This window comes from Pinus tabuliformis, chromosome Q, assembly GCF_031772625.1.
Source record: "Pinus tabuliformis cultivar Carrire ecotype Pingquan chromosome Q, CPIR1, whole genome shotgun sequence".
NCBI lineage: Eukaryota > Viridiplantae > Streptophyta > Pinopsida > Pinales > Pinaceae > Pinus > Pinus tabuliformis.
This window is the reverse complement of record NC_142296.1, coordinates 222,264,798-222,281,346: the sequence shown is the minus strand read 5'-3', so window position 1 is coordinate 222,281,346 and position 16,549 is coordinate 222,264,798. Positions and strand designations below refer to the sequence as shown.

The 16,549-nt window shown below is 37.1% G+C and overlaps 1 protein-coding gene across 2 annotated transcripts in view; it reads left to right on the top strand.

Annotated features, from left to right (window-relative positions):
• LOC149218996 (clavaminate synthase-like protein At3g21360) overlaps window positions 1-11,311 on the top strand; it is a 37,499-nt gene extending 26,188 nt beyond the window's left edge. The window contains exons 4-5 of one of the 2 annotated variants that reach the window (XR_016249203.1): window positions 4,387-4,476; window positions 10,965-11,311. The gene's annotated coding sequence lies outside the window, so the exon portion shown is untranslated. The remainder of the gene's footprint in view (window positions 1-4,386; window positions 4,477-10,964) is intronic. The other variant, XM_089384213.1, reaches the window with a different exon arrangement.
• Window positions 11,312-16,549: the final 5,238 nt, after the last annotated feature.

Here is a 16,549-nt window from a genome sequence, read left to right as displayed (position 1 = left end):
GTTATGTTATGGATTGGGAAAATATTCTCTCTGATAAAATGGCCACCGAAATACTTGAATATAGAAGAAAGAGGTCTGTGACTTCCCGGGTGATACCTCCCTTTTACTTCAGTGCCTATATTATGGACATCATCTGTTTTAATTCTGAATATCCCATTCTCGGATGGAAATGGACTCCCCAGGATCCCAATCCCATTCACATCTATCACAAAGAGCTATGGAAGGCCCATTATAAGAACCATTTGTATAGAATTTGTCATGGTTTTATTCTTCCTGTATATTACTCCTTATTCAATAAGCCTGCCCCTAGGATATCCGAGGAAGTAGCAATTGACCTAACAGCAGTGGGTAGTTGGTTTGGAGAAGAAAATTTCACATACATCAGACTTTTCGGCAGTCTTGCCAATCCTCATGTTCTTCCATTATATATCCCTGATAAACTACTGGCCAGAGAACTGGCATATCAGATAACAGTTGAAGGAACCTCAAAGAATCTTAGGGATTCCAAAAAGCACATGTGGCCAACATTTCCTTTTCGATGTGGTGCTTTTACCCTGCATGATTTCAAACATGCAGAGAAGGAGGCTGAGAAAATAAAATTACTAAAGCTTGCAACTATCCCAAAAAGGCAATATGATCCTAGAGTTGTTGCCTACAATGTTACTACTCAGGCCAAAATCGCTAGATTTGATCATGAAAATGATAGCTTTGACGACCTATTTGTTGCAGCAGAGGTATTTCACCAGGTCAAACATATGGCCAAAATCAAATTAGGAGCAGAAGGACTCGAGGAATTCCATAGGCTCGGGGCTCAGACATTGGAAAACCTACCTTTAGATTTATTAGCTACAACCTCAATGGTTCAACCACAAAGCCACAGTAAACAGAAAATCACTGAGAATGCTCCTGAAATGGAAAAAATTCCCAAAAAGAAGAAGACACCATAACAGGAGCAGAAGCAGGTAACAGTTAGTGAACCCCTTGATACACACATTAATGTTGACCCTAAGTTAATCAAGGAGTGGGAACAATTTGATTCTATTATCAGTAATCCAGAGAACACCCAAGGGTTCACTACACCATAGGCGTCTACAGCACAGAAAATAGCAGTCAACATAGTTCCGATTACAGGAACAAGCGACCCATCTAAGTTTCATAAAGATATTGAGATCATTCCTGAAAATCCCACTGATGAGATTTTTTTGCATGTCGAAGAGATACCACCACTAGATGTCTTCTATAGCCCTAAGCATAGTGTTGTAATCAAAAGATAGAGGAAGAAGAGGAAAATTGATCACTCTCCTCTTTTGACTCCTCAGATGGAAATGATGAATGTGGTATGGAGGGAGGAAGTAAATCCTTCCGAGGATTTAACCAAACTATCTCAATATGTCGGAGCATATACAGCGGCAACAATAGATAAGGCTTCAGAGGTTAGTCAATTGTTGAAGGAAAAAGACCAAGCGAACATTCAACTAGAGGCACAATCGCTAGAACGACAACAAAAAATAGAGCAACTTGAACAACATTTGGCAGAACAGAAACAGCTTAATGAGCAGTTGAATGAGCAATTAATTAATGAAAAGCAGAGAATTGATGAACAGGCCATCCATAAGCAACAAGAGTTATCCCAAGCATTGAGCAAACTACAGCTATTGAACAAGCAGGTGAATAAATCAAAAGAGCAAATCGCTCAAGTGAAGGATCAAATAGAGTGATTCAAAGGATATCCCAAGTTAGAAGAATTCAGAACTGAAGCCCTGGAGATGACCAAGGCTTTATCATGACAATTGGACCTGTTGTGTCATAATATGTCATTAGCCATTCCTTTATGTGACATCTCAGCATCTATGATTGAGAAATCAGTAGAAGCAAGGCTTGAGTTAGAGAAGGCAGATGAAAGATTAAATAATTTTCTATCTTGGCAAGATTCAAAAGAAGGAAAAGATGCCAACTTGCCAAAGATACAGGAGTCACATAAAGAAATTTTATTTTCCGAATGGGAGTCTCAGTTAATGAAAGCTGAGAGAGCCACATCCAGATGCAGATCAGTGACAAATAATTTGATTGAATTAATCAACAATAGTCTATATTTATGTAATCTAATAACAGAATGCTCTCCAAGCAAACTCCCACAGGTGAAATCAATAGAACAACAGTGGAAACAGGAACTAATCCAAAGAGAAAAACTGATCGGAGGCATTCACAACTTAACATGGGAAATGTTTTGGTTTTTCCTTGTAAAACCACACAGTCAGCAAATGGCGATGAAATGTCTCACAGATGTGATCAACCACATGATCCCCGAACTTGCCGATGCCACATTTACAGCTCAGTTACACTCTCGTATGAGTCAGCCACCAGAGGTCCAGCCAATGCTTGCCATTTGTCAACTGCGTGCACAAGATGCTAGGCCAATTCAGTGAATCCTTTCAACCGACTGCAGCATTGCTATTTCAAGATAAATTCCATATTTTTATGTTTTGGTTATACCAGCACATAGCATATTTCTTTCATAGTTTGTTATTTTTGTAGTATTTATAGACCCTTTCATGTTTTTAGAAAGGGTCCTCAATTTTGTATTAAGACTTAAATCGGAGGTTGCACTATTGTACTTCTGATATATATTTTTTATAAAAGACTGAACCAGAATTCTGAATTTTGACAAAGAAGGCTTTTATGAGATATGCACTTTTGCTTCCTATGAAAGTATTTTCAAATTAGAAGGCAGAATTTGAATGTGATTCATATCGGAGGAAATCCAAATGCATACGGTACTACTATCTATGTTTTCGCTTTATATTTCTATGTGAATTAGCATTTATCAGCATTGCTATTATTGATATATATATGTGTCTACAACAATTCTTTTACTTGTCACTTTTGAATGTTTCTGAGTTGTTATCTTTTAAACATATATATATCAGTGATATATTAAGATCAGTGCGATAATGTTTTAATTATTACTTTGTTCAATTAATTGAACAGAGTAATTATCATATGAATGCATATTTTTATTTATGAATAAATCATTTTCATGTTTATTTGTCAATAAAAACAATTAATAATCACATTGTCAGAGGAATTCCCGAGATAGATTAGTTAGCCTTGTATATTTTTGCACTTTAGAATAAAGCACTTATCACTCTCGTTATCCATTACACACCAATCATCCAACAACTCATATATCACTGGGAAACTGGTCCCATTACATCCAGTCGGAGCCACCACACCAAACGGAAAAGGGGCTGCTTTAAGGTCCGGACGGGGTGGTTTTTCCCGATGTTGATGCAACGATTTTAGAGGCATCAACACGTCCATACAGTGGATTCATGCCCACGATCCCTTATGTTCAGATGGTTGTTCCCATACCATGGATTCATGTATTATTTATATGCCTATTCATGTATCATTAGGAATGTTTATATCAAAGATGTCAAATATGTATATGTATATTCTTGATTTTCAGGTCTCCTGATGGTGTTTTTTGGTCCTTGCCTTGACTTGTAAATCATTTCACCCATCACTTTCTGTTTTGCCTTCATGATTTAGGGGGCATATGTTACACAATATTTTTTCACACTTCCTGTTCACTTCCTATTCCACATTCCGAAGTGCCAAAATATTGACAACTGTGAAGTGTATTCATCATGAAAAACATATTGAAACATCCCAGAATAATGGAAGAAAAACTGCCCTGAGTCAATTCTGGAGAAGGTTGATTAAAACCTTAAATTTCAGGACCAACGCTCTTTGCTCCACTACTTGCCCGTGCTGATGGTAGGCTACAGTTCTTTGACCTAGCACTACCGGCATGGGTTTGGATATGAAAACCCATAATGAACCTCTTTTGGTAGGTTTTCTCAAAATGGAGGAGAAGCTTTGTATACTGGAAACTTCGAGAAACAACAAGCTAGATGTTGCTGGGTAGATATATGGTCGAGATCTCTCATTTGGAGATCTTGATCCTACCTTTAAGGGCACTCCCCTTGAGATGTGGACCTTCCTCCCTCTTTTGTGGATACCTAACTCCCTCTCCCTTCCTATAAATCAAATCACGTCCATTCCCAAATGGTTGGTCATTGATTGCCTGCATTCCTATGCTGAGATTATGCCTAAATGTTGCCCATCTAACTTGGATAAGGAGTGCTTGAAGAGTCTTGCCTTGGAATTGGACATCCACCAAAAGGAGGTCTCCAACATCAAGGGAATGGTTGTATGCTTCTCTATTTGATTCATTAATATATACATCTGATGTTCACTTTCCATAAATGTCTAAATATTTATGCATTTAGCTTCATACTCCTTGATCTATAAAGTAGTTTATGTTTGATATATACTATTTATTCTCTTGTATCTTGTATTGTCTTTTGATCTCTTTCATAGGTACTCAGACGTAAGGAAAAAATGAGTGAGCCTAGAAGCTAAGGGATCAAAGCCATCACCAAATGATTGAGCAATTAGCATCAGAGCGAGGTAGCTTTCTCTCTCTCTCTCTCTACATTTTTAAACATAAGCTAGGAAAGTCTGCATTATTTTGTTTAGTTTGTTGCTAGACCCACTCATTGGGCTAGAGAGATCGTCTATGTCTGCAGAGGGGATTTATCTTCACAACAATCTTTCTGATAATGAACGATCTGGGAGAATACCTGATGATCTGAATGGATTGTAGGGTTTGCAATATCTCAACTTTTCATATAATGCATTAACAGGTCCAATTCCTAGTAGTCTTTGGAATGTCACCTAATTGGAATCACTTGATATTTCACAGAACTCTCTAATGGGACAAATTCAAGTTGAGCTTGGCAACCTTTCGTTGTTAATGGATTTGAACTTGTCTTATAATTCTTTCTATGGATCTTTTCCTCAAGCCCAGCGATTGACTAAATTTCTTGATGTGTTTCTAGGTAATCTGGGTTTATGCAATGATGTTCTGCAGGATTTCTCTTCAAACTTGCCAATTGCATCTGGGACGGGATAAGGAAAATGGAATATGAAATTTTTTTTTCTATGTCTGCATTTGGCATCAGTGCTTTGATAATATATTACAAACCCTGTAGTACAACTACCTTTCTCCTCGCCAAGTAATGAATAGATATGTAGGTCTATTAGCTGCAGCGGCATTTTCTTGGAAGGCTCCACACAATATCCAGACACTTGAAGAAACACTCTCTTGACAACACTCGAGTTGAGCAAACCGCTCTCTCTCAGGGTGTACACTGCTTGCATCTTTCAATACTACTGAAGGCATCTTTCATGCGTATCCAGCCTCAGACGCTTAAGCTCTATAGAACGTATGTAGATGTGAATCGACATTATTTATCATGTGCGAGTTCGAGACTATAATCTATTCCAGGTCCAAAAAACATAGAGGAAGCAAAGACTTGTGATTCCACCATAATCGAGCCTGTGACGATTTTGTTTATGATTTAAGCGCACAGCAAAGGGGTAAGCAACACCCAGCAAGGGAGCAGTGGGGTCGATTGTCCATTGACATCCTACTTGGTAAAGCAGCATCCAACAAGGTAAAGCAGTGCCCAACAGGGTAGCAGTGGGGGTCAGGTTATTCATTCTAAGAACCGACTGTAGACAGCAACAATAGAGGCACATACCAGGAAAGGAAGAGAGATGCAATGTTTTTTTGGGATGCACACTAAGTGTTTGACAAATATTATGAATCAAATGTATAAAAGCTGAAGTAATGATCTCTATTTGTGCAGTATTTTTACAGGACCTCTGATGGACTTAGACATGGACGTCAACTAATTCCTTAAAATCCTATCAGAGCCCCAAGCTTCACCTGAATCCGCAGTAGTAGTGGCTGAGGGTCAAGGGGTACAACTTGAAACTGGTGTCCATGAAAAATCCATGGAGTCTAATTTCTCATTCTGGATAGCCTAGGTAAAACAAATGTTGTAGAAAATGGAATTTTTAGAAACTGAAAAGAACAAGCTCTATTCAAAAATACACACCCTCTCTACCAGATTTTTGGAGGTGGAAGGGGATAATTTATCCCTTAAGAAGATATTACATGAAAGAAAAGAGAAGGAAAATCTCCATCCTCCAAATGATACGTTGCATGTAGAAATTCTAGACCTTCAAAGCAAGCAGGAAGAAATATGATCCCAACATGCCACCTTCAAACAAGAAACTGAGACACACATCAATTCTTAGGCATGTGTGGTTTAGGGAAAGGATAAAACTCCCACCCCTCTTACAGCAGTTGAGGAGGTGGTGCAAGAAAAACTTGTGGAAGAATGCACCAGATGAGTGAGAGAATTGAATCTCAAGATGAGAGGTCTTCCCTTACCTCACTCCTCTCTAGATCCTATGGAAGTGGGGGCTAGGTTCCTTTAGGATACCGTTAGCCTCTCGATACAGATTTGGACACAACCTGGCTGGGCTATGACTCCACTCTCTTCCTCAGGTTTTGGACTACATCCAATCGACTCCATGACCTTAGGGCTAAGCGGAAGTTGTTTTCTTTCCCCAACAGGATTTTATTTGATGAGGACCTCACTCGACCACAGGTTGTGGAACATAAACAATCAAGAGAATATGTGGTAGCATAGTAGGCAGGGAAATGGGAAGTTATCAGGAAACTTTGGGTATTCATTCAAGACTCCTTACCACCTAGGTGGGAACCCCGAACTAGAGGTTCCAAATGACGAGACTACTTGGGGAGATGACAGGGTACAAGCATATCTATCTGTTGTTGGAATGGAAATGGATCTTTCTGGTCATCACAGGGACTTTTGTATGATGCTCTCGAATCAACAGACATCATCTTCGTGACCAAGACTAATGCAAGCCCTGTTTGACCTCTCCTAGATATTGTAGGTTACCATTGGTTCTCAATTTACAGGCAGGAGATGAGGAGCTCGGGAGAGGTTAGAGGATCAGGTGGAGTTGCTTGTTTGGCTAGTGACTCACTTTGGAACATGGTATCTTTAGTAGCCTAAGATGAGTTTTCTAGGTTTATGTGGATTCAGATTACTATCAGAGTCTCTCCTCTGAGGGACATCTACATTGCAGTCTATTACTTTCCCCCAACCTCTTCACCATTTTCCATCCATAATGGCTCAATTGGGGACCCCTTTATAGACTTGTACACCGGCATCACCCATTAATTTTTTTTTGGGAAGTCATCCTCCTAGGTGACTTCAATGCTTGTACTAGAGATCTCCAAATCCCTCTCCATGATCGATCAAAGGATGTGTTTTGTACCCAAGGGATAGATCCATATTAAGTAGGGCTTCAGTGGATGTCAGATGATGCTTTGGGGCCCACTATAGTTTATGGTAAGCATATATTGCAATTGGGGGAATCACAGGAGTTTTCAATTTTAAATGGCTTCCCTATTTCCCATACTCCTGCTTTTTCACATGTCGGCCATATGGCAGGGGTGCAAGTGTAGTTGATTATGTCCTCGCTAGCCAGAACTTGCTCCCTTTTATTCACCATCTCTCGGTCTCCCCTATCCCCCTTGTTGATCATGCACTTATTTCATTCTCTCTATGGTTTGACCCTCCCCTTCCACCCCATCCTTCCCCTCGGGGCCCACCCCGAACCACCTTTCGATTTGATAAAGGCAACCCTGACATCTTCTCCTCTACCCTACACAAGATGCTCCCATCAGAGACCCGGTTCTCCTTGCTTAATTTTTCTTCCACTAAATACACCTGCCATTCATCTGCCATATAGAAAGCATCACTCAAATCCTTCCCCCACTCCACTCGTTCCACTTCCATCTCCCGAAAATTTGGATCTTGCCACCATGAACAAATGCTACGATGACGAATGAAAGACTCTACATAGAGAATTTCGATATGCTTTCACCCAATCTCAGCCCTTCTACGCTAACCTCAAAGCTTCTTATCATTGTCTCCTTCGTTGCAAGAAACAACTCTTTGTCTCTCAAAGAAGACGAGAACTTTATGCTCTCCTTGCCCACTCCCCTAAAAAATTCCAGCATACCATCCTTCCCCGACACTCCCCTCTTCCATCTAACCTCGACCCTACATCCATGTTCTCTCACACTTCCAACCTTTATGATATTTCGGGGCAGGGCCAAATTCATCTTACCTCCCCGCCCCCTTCTTGTCACCTATTCTCAGACAAAGATATTAGAGAGGCCATTTGGGTGATGAACAACAACAAAGAAACCGATGAAGAAGGCTACCAAGCAGAGTTCTTTAAACACAGTTTCCATCCTTTGGTTAGCTACTTGTTTTATCTCTTCAACCATGTAGTCCATGAAGGTTTTCCACCAGCATGGTCACACCATATCATCCATCCTATCCACAAATTAAGCTCCAACTCAAATCCCAATAACTACAGAATGATCATGGTGGGCCACACGTTCTTGAAGTTGTATGCTGTTGTTCTACATAGGAAGTTCTCTAGTGAACTTGAGTGAAGATAACTCAGAGCTAGGGGACAGGAAGGTTTTCAACTAGATCATCAAATCATTGACCACATATTCACCTTCCGCACCGTGATTGAGGAGGCACGACACTGCTCTTCGAAAGGCTATTGTTGTTTTGTAGATTTTCATAAAGCTTTTGACTCTATTCTGAGGGAAGCCTTACTCCAGAGACTCAAAGATATTTGCATCTAGACGACCCTATTGACAACTATTATGTGCCTATATGAGTCCATCCTTGGTCATATTCACATGGCTCATGGGATGTCTGATTTCATCCAAATCACTATTGATCTTAAACAGGGTTGTCCATTGACCCCTACCCTGTTTGGGATCTATATTGATGAGTTGGAGGCTTTTCTATGTGAGCATATCCAGGACACTAATGGCTGCCTTATTCACCAGGTTTTAATATCTATTCTACTCTTTGCTGACGACGTGGTCCTCCTATCCTCATCTCCAGAAAGATTACAGAGGCAATTAGATGCCTTAGCTCTATTTTGCGATCTTCGACAGTTGACAGTCAACCTAGGTAAAACCAAGGTTATGATATTCAATGGAATGAATAAAAATTCAGACCCTCACTTCCTATTCATAGGGAAGGAGGTTGATATCACCAGCACGTATACGTACTTGGGGGTGCAATTCTCAGGTCCTCGCTTTAGTTTGCGACCAGCACTTCAACCTCGAATCAACAAAGGATATGGATCCTTAGCCCTTCTCGAGAGACAATGCTTTCGACATCACTTCTAGGACATCTCGTCCAAGATGAGCCTCATGGACACCTTGATCCATCCCACTGTTCTATATGGATCAAATATTTGGGGATCGTCTTTACTTGAGTTAGATTGGGCTTTAGTTGAGAGAGTCCAGATTCTTCTTCTACGTCACATCATTAGGTGCAAACAGGGAGTACCTCAGCACATCATCCTTGTAGAGTTTGGGGCTCATCCCTTTCGGCTTGAGACAATCCTCAGTTTAGTCTCATTCTTGCATCATGTCTGGGGCTTTGTGGACTCAATAAAGAGTAGAGGCGGATATCCTTACTTGGCATATTTCTCTTCTGAGACTATTGCCCATTCTACTCCTTGGGACCGAGCTAGATGTTGGTTTATAGGAGTTTCAGATTTCTTAGAGTCAGTGGGCATTCAATTGGATCATCTCCCTCCTTTCCTATATTACATGGACGCTCCTGGTCACCTTCTACCTACTAGACAAGAGTTGAACAAGATCATCAAAGAGGACATCTATAAGTGGTTTATCCAAGTCACCTGGGTCAATCCTCCAGGAGGGCTGCGCCCAAAGATGGCCTTCTACGTTGAGCACTTCTTGGAGTTGAGAGACGGTCTCATTGTTCGATCCTATTATACGTTTCCCTAATGGATGCATGCTATTCACATTACTCTAGGCTAGTTCAGAGTAGGTTCTCATAGAATTTGGGTAGAGATGAACCACTATATTGATAGACCAGACATAATCTGCTAGGTATGTCATTTACACGAAGTAGAGACCGAGGTGCACTTCTTTTTTGGATGCCCTATCTACAACGATATTAGAGGAAGGTTCCATTGCTTGTTCAAAGATTCTCAGAGCCTCACAGACTTTTTCAAGTATCCCGACTAGAGATGTTTGGACCTATATATGCAGGAGGATCTCAGGTTTTGAGTGCATATTATTTATCCTCCCATCGGACTAGACCCCACACAGAGGATCATGACATTTTTCAGTGTACTACGTTCAGACAAGGGCACCAAGAGACCAATTGATATCGTTTCATATCCAGACTCTAGATTAGTGAGGATCCATGGGACCTCACCCCCCCACATGAGATTTCAGTAGAAAATCCATCTCAAATCCATGCCTGGGAGACGGACTAGGTTCTCCATACCTTAGAAGTGCTCAGACTCCCCTAGACAATGATTTAGTGGACAGTCCGCACTTCCCACCGACCCTTTATTGAGCCAAAAAACTTTGTGGAGTTTTATTCAGTGTTCTTTAGTCAACTCCTGGATCTTCTCCATTAGGGCATTCCATACATTGTATCTTTTATGTTCCTGCATTGTATTTTTTATAAGAGACTGTTTGGTTCTCCCACATTGTATGGGCATCATTGTGCTCAACAATCCCTTTGACCTACTTTGTGGTCATTAGGTTGACATAAATATAATTATCTTATCTTATCTTATCTTATATCAATTCTAAGCCCGTTCTTTTCTCAAACCCTAGAAACCCTTGTGGTGAAGACTAAGATTGCCAAGGTAAAATATGGTAATCTTCATCAACAATCCTTGAAAACTCTCAGAGTGTAAAGCTAAATTTCCATCACTGAACAACAACACAACTAGGAAATTGGAATCTAAGATGTTTGACTTGCAATCCATTAGGGATTCTTTGAGTATTCTCATGGAGTAATTGCCATCCTATGAAGTAAAAGTGAGTAAATATGTTATCCATGTCTTCTATTTGTTTGTTTTGAATTGTTCATTCATATGCTTAAACTTTTCAGTGTAATCATCATTCCTTTTGTGCCCTTGTGCAGAATAACTTTGAGGCATGTATTCTTCTTGGCTCAAAGAGATATTTTGGATGAAGAAAGTTCAAAGTTTATCAGTCATGGTTTTAAGCTAGTAATGTTGTTGTACTACTTCAAAGATCACTTCCATGTAGGGATAAATTCAATGCAAGTTGTTCACTCATGTAAATTGTATGCTTTAGTGCTTGTAGTTAAAAATTTGGCTGAAAGCTTCAACGCATTAGAGACGCACAAATCCTTTCAGCGTTGTATGGACTGCATATAGCACCGTGAACAAAAAAAAAATGAAAGAGTGATGTGTGTGCACTGTTCTACCGTGTTGATATTCTTGATCTTGGCAGTGGTTGTATATAATGTTGATGATTTTGACTTTCAGAATGGATTTGAAATCGATGGAATTTTAGGTGCCAGAATTCGGTGGAAAATTTTGAGGTGAAATCTTGATTTGTGTTATTTAAACTAGTTTTTTTACTGTATATATGGATTCAACACCCTGAAAACCCCCATTGTGAAAGGGTTACCCATCAAGTTTGTGATTTCAATAAATTCTTGCCGGATTTTAGAGAAATTAGACCAGAAAAACCCACCAGAAAAACTTCCAAAAGTCTCACTAAAGACAACTCGTACTCATTTATAAATTACCAATTGATTTTTGAAAGATCCCATTACACTATAAAGATAAACAAATATTGTTGGCTTGCCCCTATGAAGCAAGCATTGTATATTATCCTTGTATATTTTTTTCACAATATTGCCACATTGTACATGCATTTCCTCTCAAGGTTGCCTACCATGTGCAAAAGAAAGTTGATCACAACACGATATCTCCACATAATGCCATTAAAGTTTTTATATTTATTTTAAAGCGAATGTGGTTGTTCCCTATGTGAGTGGGACCTCCAGTTATGAATGTGTCTGTTGTTTGCGTTTTCCAACTTGCAACATCAAAATGCATCTGGGAGAAATCATTATTCCTTAGTACAATATAATATGTGTTGCATTGGAGAGGAAACCATATTGTTCATAAGCTTTTGTTTGTGTAATTTCCAAGGAACATGTACTAAGGCATTATTTCTTTATTGGAATTGTCTGAGCCAGAGGCTTGCATAATAATGAAATCTAGGCCTTCCACAAAAGTTAGTAATTTTGCTTAGCAGATATATCACCCAAAACTTAGTCTTGACTTTTCTTTTTTTAGTGCCACATCATTATTGGGGATGGGATTAAAACTATGTAATACAAGATCCGATCAAGCCACTTAGCATCGTTACAATTTCAACCATATATATCATTGAAGATCAACCATATATATCCGATCAAGCCACTTAGGTATGTAATCACTTGTTTGTTTATCGTTATGGATGTTCAATCATCTAACAATTTCAAAATTTATATAATCATTAAACTATAAAAAGAAAATAAATTAATAAATATTTTATTTTAATTTTTCAGAATTTTTTTTCCCAAAATAAATATGAATAAATTTCATTTTACATAGAAATTTAATTTTTTCCATGTTACTCATCATATATGTAAAGTTTTTACATAGTAAGTTTGGTATGAGTCTTATCTTTGCAAGGGGATTCATCCAGATTTAGATATGCTAGTGAACCTAGCTAAAATGGACATATGTTGTCATTAAATTGTTTTTTATATGTACAGGTCATAAGTAACTTTATAAGATTTTTTATGTTTATGGAAAAACCTGTGAACAGTTTATGAAACCAACGTTTCGGACTAGCTTGGTGAGTCCATCATCAGGGCAATGTGATTTGTAAATAAACATCATTAAAAGATAAATTCTCCAATTAAACATTAATATAAATTTTTGAATTAAAAGTTAATATACTATATCTCTATTTCCTAATATTTAGAGGAGATTTGAAACCAAAATACAGTCTATAAAAAATTAAAAAGTACACTAAATTTTTATAAATTTAATATATCAATTGTTGTAAGGCATTCCCCTTTGAAAACAACTCCCCCAATTGCCACTGTGCACTGGTCTTTAGTGTCCGATCAAATGTTAGACGATTGAAGATTCGTGTGTCATCAGATTAATATTTAGAAAAAACAGTTAACCAACACTAACAGTTAGGGAAAAAACTACATACAGCCCTTCATCCCTTCCTCTAGCTCTTCCTCCGTCAGATCTAAAAACCCTCGAAACCCGAGCGAGCCACCTCCTCCTTGCGCCACTAAAACGAGACTATAAATTTGGTCGATTGAGGTTCACTCACTGAAATATTAGATGCTTAATGCATCTTTAAGGATTGGTATGTTGGCATTGCAATTTGGCTATATGTCGGATTTCATATTGTGTCCAGTGTTGCGCTCAACATGGGAATCAACAATATCATCTTCCCAATTTACAGAAACATCATCGCGTCGCTGCTGCTTGGTCTCGTTGCTAATTTTCTCGAAAAGTAAAGATTATTTTATTGAAAAGTAAAAATTCTATGTCAATAAAGAACCTCGCTAATGGAGGTCACGGGGTTAAATCTCATCGACGCCCTCGGGGTTAGGGTTTGTTATTAAGTCGATGGGATGTGATCCCTTCAAGTGGATTTGCCCAAATATTTCTTTGAACAAAAAAAACAAAAACAAACTTCTATGTCAATGGATGGGTTTTTTGAGTCTTTTATTTTGTTTTTTTTTCTCCTCACCATAAGATTATTTTATTGAAAAGTAAAAATTCTATGTCAATAAAGAACCTCGCTAATGGAGGTCACGGGGTCAAATCTCATCGACACCCTCGGGGTTAGGGTTTGTTATTAAGTCGATGGGATGTGATCCCTTCAAGTGGATTTGCCCAAATATTTCTTAGAACAAAAAAAACAAAAACAAACTTCTATGTCAATGGATGGGTTTTTTGAGTCTTTTATTTTGTTTTTTTCTCCTCACCATAACTTTACTAATGACTTAAATGCATGTTGCCCTAATTATAGAAAGTAACAACCACCACTCACTCTCTGGTTTTTGGTTCAATTCATCTTGATTTCGTTATGCGGGTAAGTTGAATTTCGCAACCAATGGATGAATTGTTCAACACCCTTTCATTCGCAGTGGTCTATAATGAGACTTTTTGGAAGCTTTTCCGGTGGGTTTTCCTGGTCAAAATCCGGCAACAATTTATTGGAATCGCAAGTTTGATAGCTAGTTTCTGCACAATCAAAGCGTCCCAGGGGTTTTTCAGGGCGCTGAATCCAAATATGCAGTTAAGAAACCATTTTAAATAATACAAATCAAGATTTAACCTCAATTTTTCCGCCATATTCCGTCATCAGAATCTCCAAAAAGTCGCATTATAGACAACTCCCTTCCACTCGTGTTACTTTGATTGAAGATTTCCATTACGTGTTTGTTAAATTTTTTACTAAGTTGAAATGGGAGGTTTAAAATATCCTGATTGAAGATTTCCATTACGTGTTTGTTAAATTTTTTACTAAGTTGAAATGGGAAATTTAAAATATCCCTTTTGTTTAATTGTTTGTTTTTATCTTGTGAGCATAATCATATCATTTGTCGAAGTCATGGATAGGGACGGTTTATTGGGGGGGGAATCTTTATTCCTCATTTATCCCATCATTTGTCGAAGTCGGTAAATATGATGATCGTTTTTTCGGTATAAATGTGATCATGTTGGTGTTTAACACAGGAAAACTGCAACTCAAGGATTTTATCTATTGGGTTTGTATTATACAACTCCCACACTTGTGTCTACCATATAGAACTATGTGCCTACTGTCACCAATATTGTTTTTTTAAGACTATGTTAAATAAAATAGTTGAATAACAATATTTTGATAAGGATGGGTTAAAATGAGATTTGAATTTTTTATTATTATTATAGAAATTTGTACCGATCGAATGTTTTTCTTTTTCCAATTTTCAATGATTTACTTGAATTAAATTTTAGATAAATAAATTTTTTGACCATTTATACTCTTAGATTTCTAGGAAGTACACAAATTTACATTAAAATTGGTTGGTTGTATTTAATTAAAATATAAAAAAGTTGGCTATATTATCTACATTAGTAGGGAGGTTAATAATGTACATTAAAATTTTGATCTTAAAAACGATTATTATAAAATTTGACGACTTTAAATTAAAAATGGTTGAGCATAGTTACATTCATTGATGGGAAGGCTAATTAATTATGTTATTATTTTTTATTATTAAATATGAATTTATTACAAAATTAAATAATTTTATATTTCAAATTCTACACCACTAATAGGAAGGTGAATAATGAATTAATTTTCAACAATTATTATAAAATTAAACAATTTGTACACTATTAGTAGGAAGGTGAATAATGAACTAATTTTCAACAATTATTATAAAATAAACAACAATTGAGATAAAAAAAAGTTGGCTATACCTCCAACTTGTACAAAGGTCAATGATGAATTATGCACGTTTTTATTATAGGTGACAAATTTTTATGAACATGTAGTTCTAAACACTTTTTGGTCTGTTGATGATCATGAAAACACGTCATTGTAATCATTTGTGAGCATTCTAGATACAACTATATACATGTTAAAAAAAACTAATAATAATTCAAAGACATTTAATGTTGTGGTAAGTGAATTTTTTTTCATAAACATTTACTTCAAACACTTTCATATTTGATAATGAGCATGAAAATAAGTGATTGTGATAATTATAGATACAACTAAATACATGTTAAAAAACTAATAATTCAGATACATTTAATGTTGTGATAAGTGATAAAAAATTTATAAGTATTTACTTCTAAAACTTTCTTGTATGATAATGATTATAAACATATACATTTTCTCTGTATCAATATAATTAAGGTTAATTAATTTTATATAAAAATTGGTTAGTCATACTTATACCCACTCGTAAGAAGGTTAATTAATTGTATTATCAACTTTCAACAATTATTATCAAATTAAACAATTTTAGATTAAAAATGGTTGGCATACCTCTAACTTGCACCCAATTGTTGGAAGGTGAATGATGAATTATGCATGTTTTTTATATATTACAAAATTTCATATCCAAAACCAATCAAATTTTCAAAATATTATATACTTAAATATAAATTATATATTAACTTTATATACCATCAAGTCAATAAATTATTAATTTTAATATCTGTTTGTTTGTGTATGTACATGAGGTGGTAAAAATATTTTAGATGCAATGTAGATGTAAAGTATGACCTTACACTACAACACATTGACGAGTGTAACATGAGAGACACAGACGTTAAGTCTTCACAAAATGGAAACGCAGGTCAACAAAAGTAGGAGGTGGATGTTTCTGATGTTTGGAAGGGTCGTTGAAGACCAGAAAGGTGCACATGCCAAAGTCTCCAAAAAAATTGCATGTTTAGACTATGCCACTCATAACTCTCTTTTTTTTTCAATTTTGTAAATGTGATTCCACTTAGTGCTTCTTTCAAGTTGTCCAAAAAGGTCAAGTATCCAACCTTGGATTCAACTATGGACATAGTTCGAAGGTGACAACGTCTTTTTCAACTACTTGTACTTTGATAAATTTTGTGGCATCGTGCTTAAGAGGCACGAGGTGTACCTTTAGAAGGTCCCTCC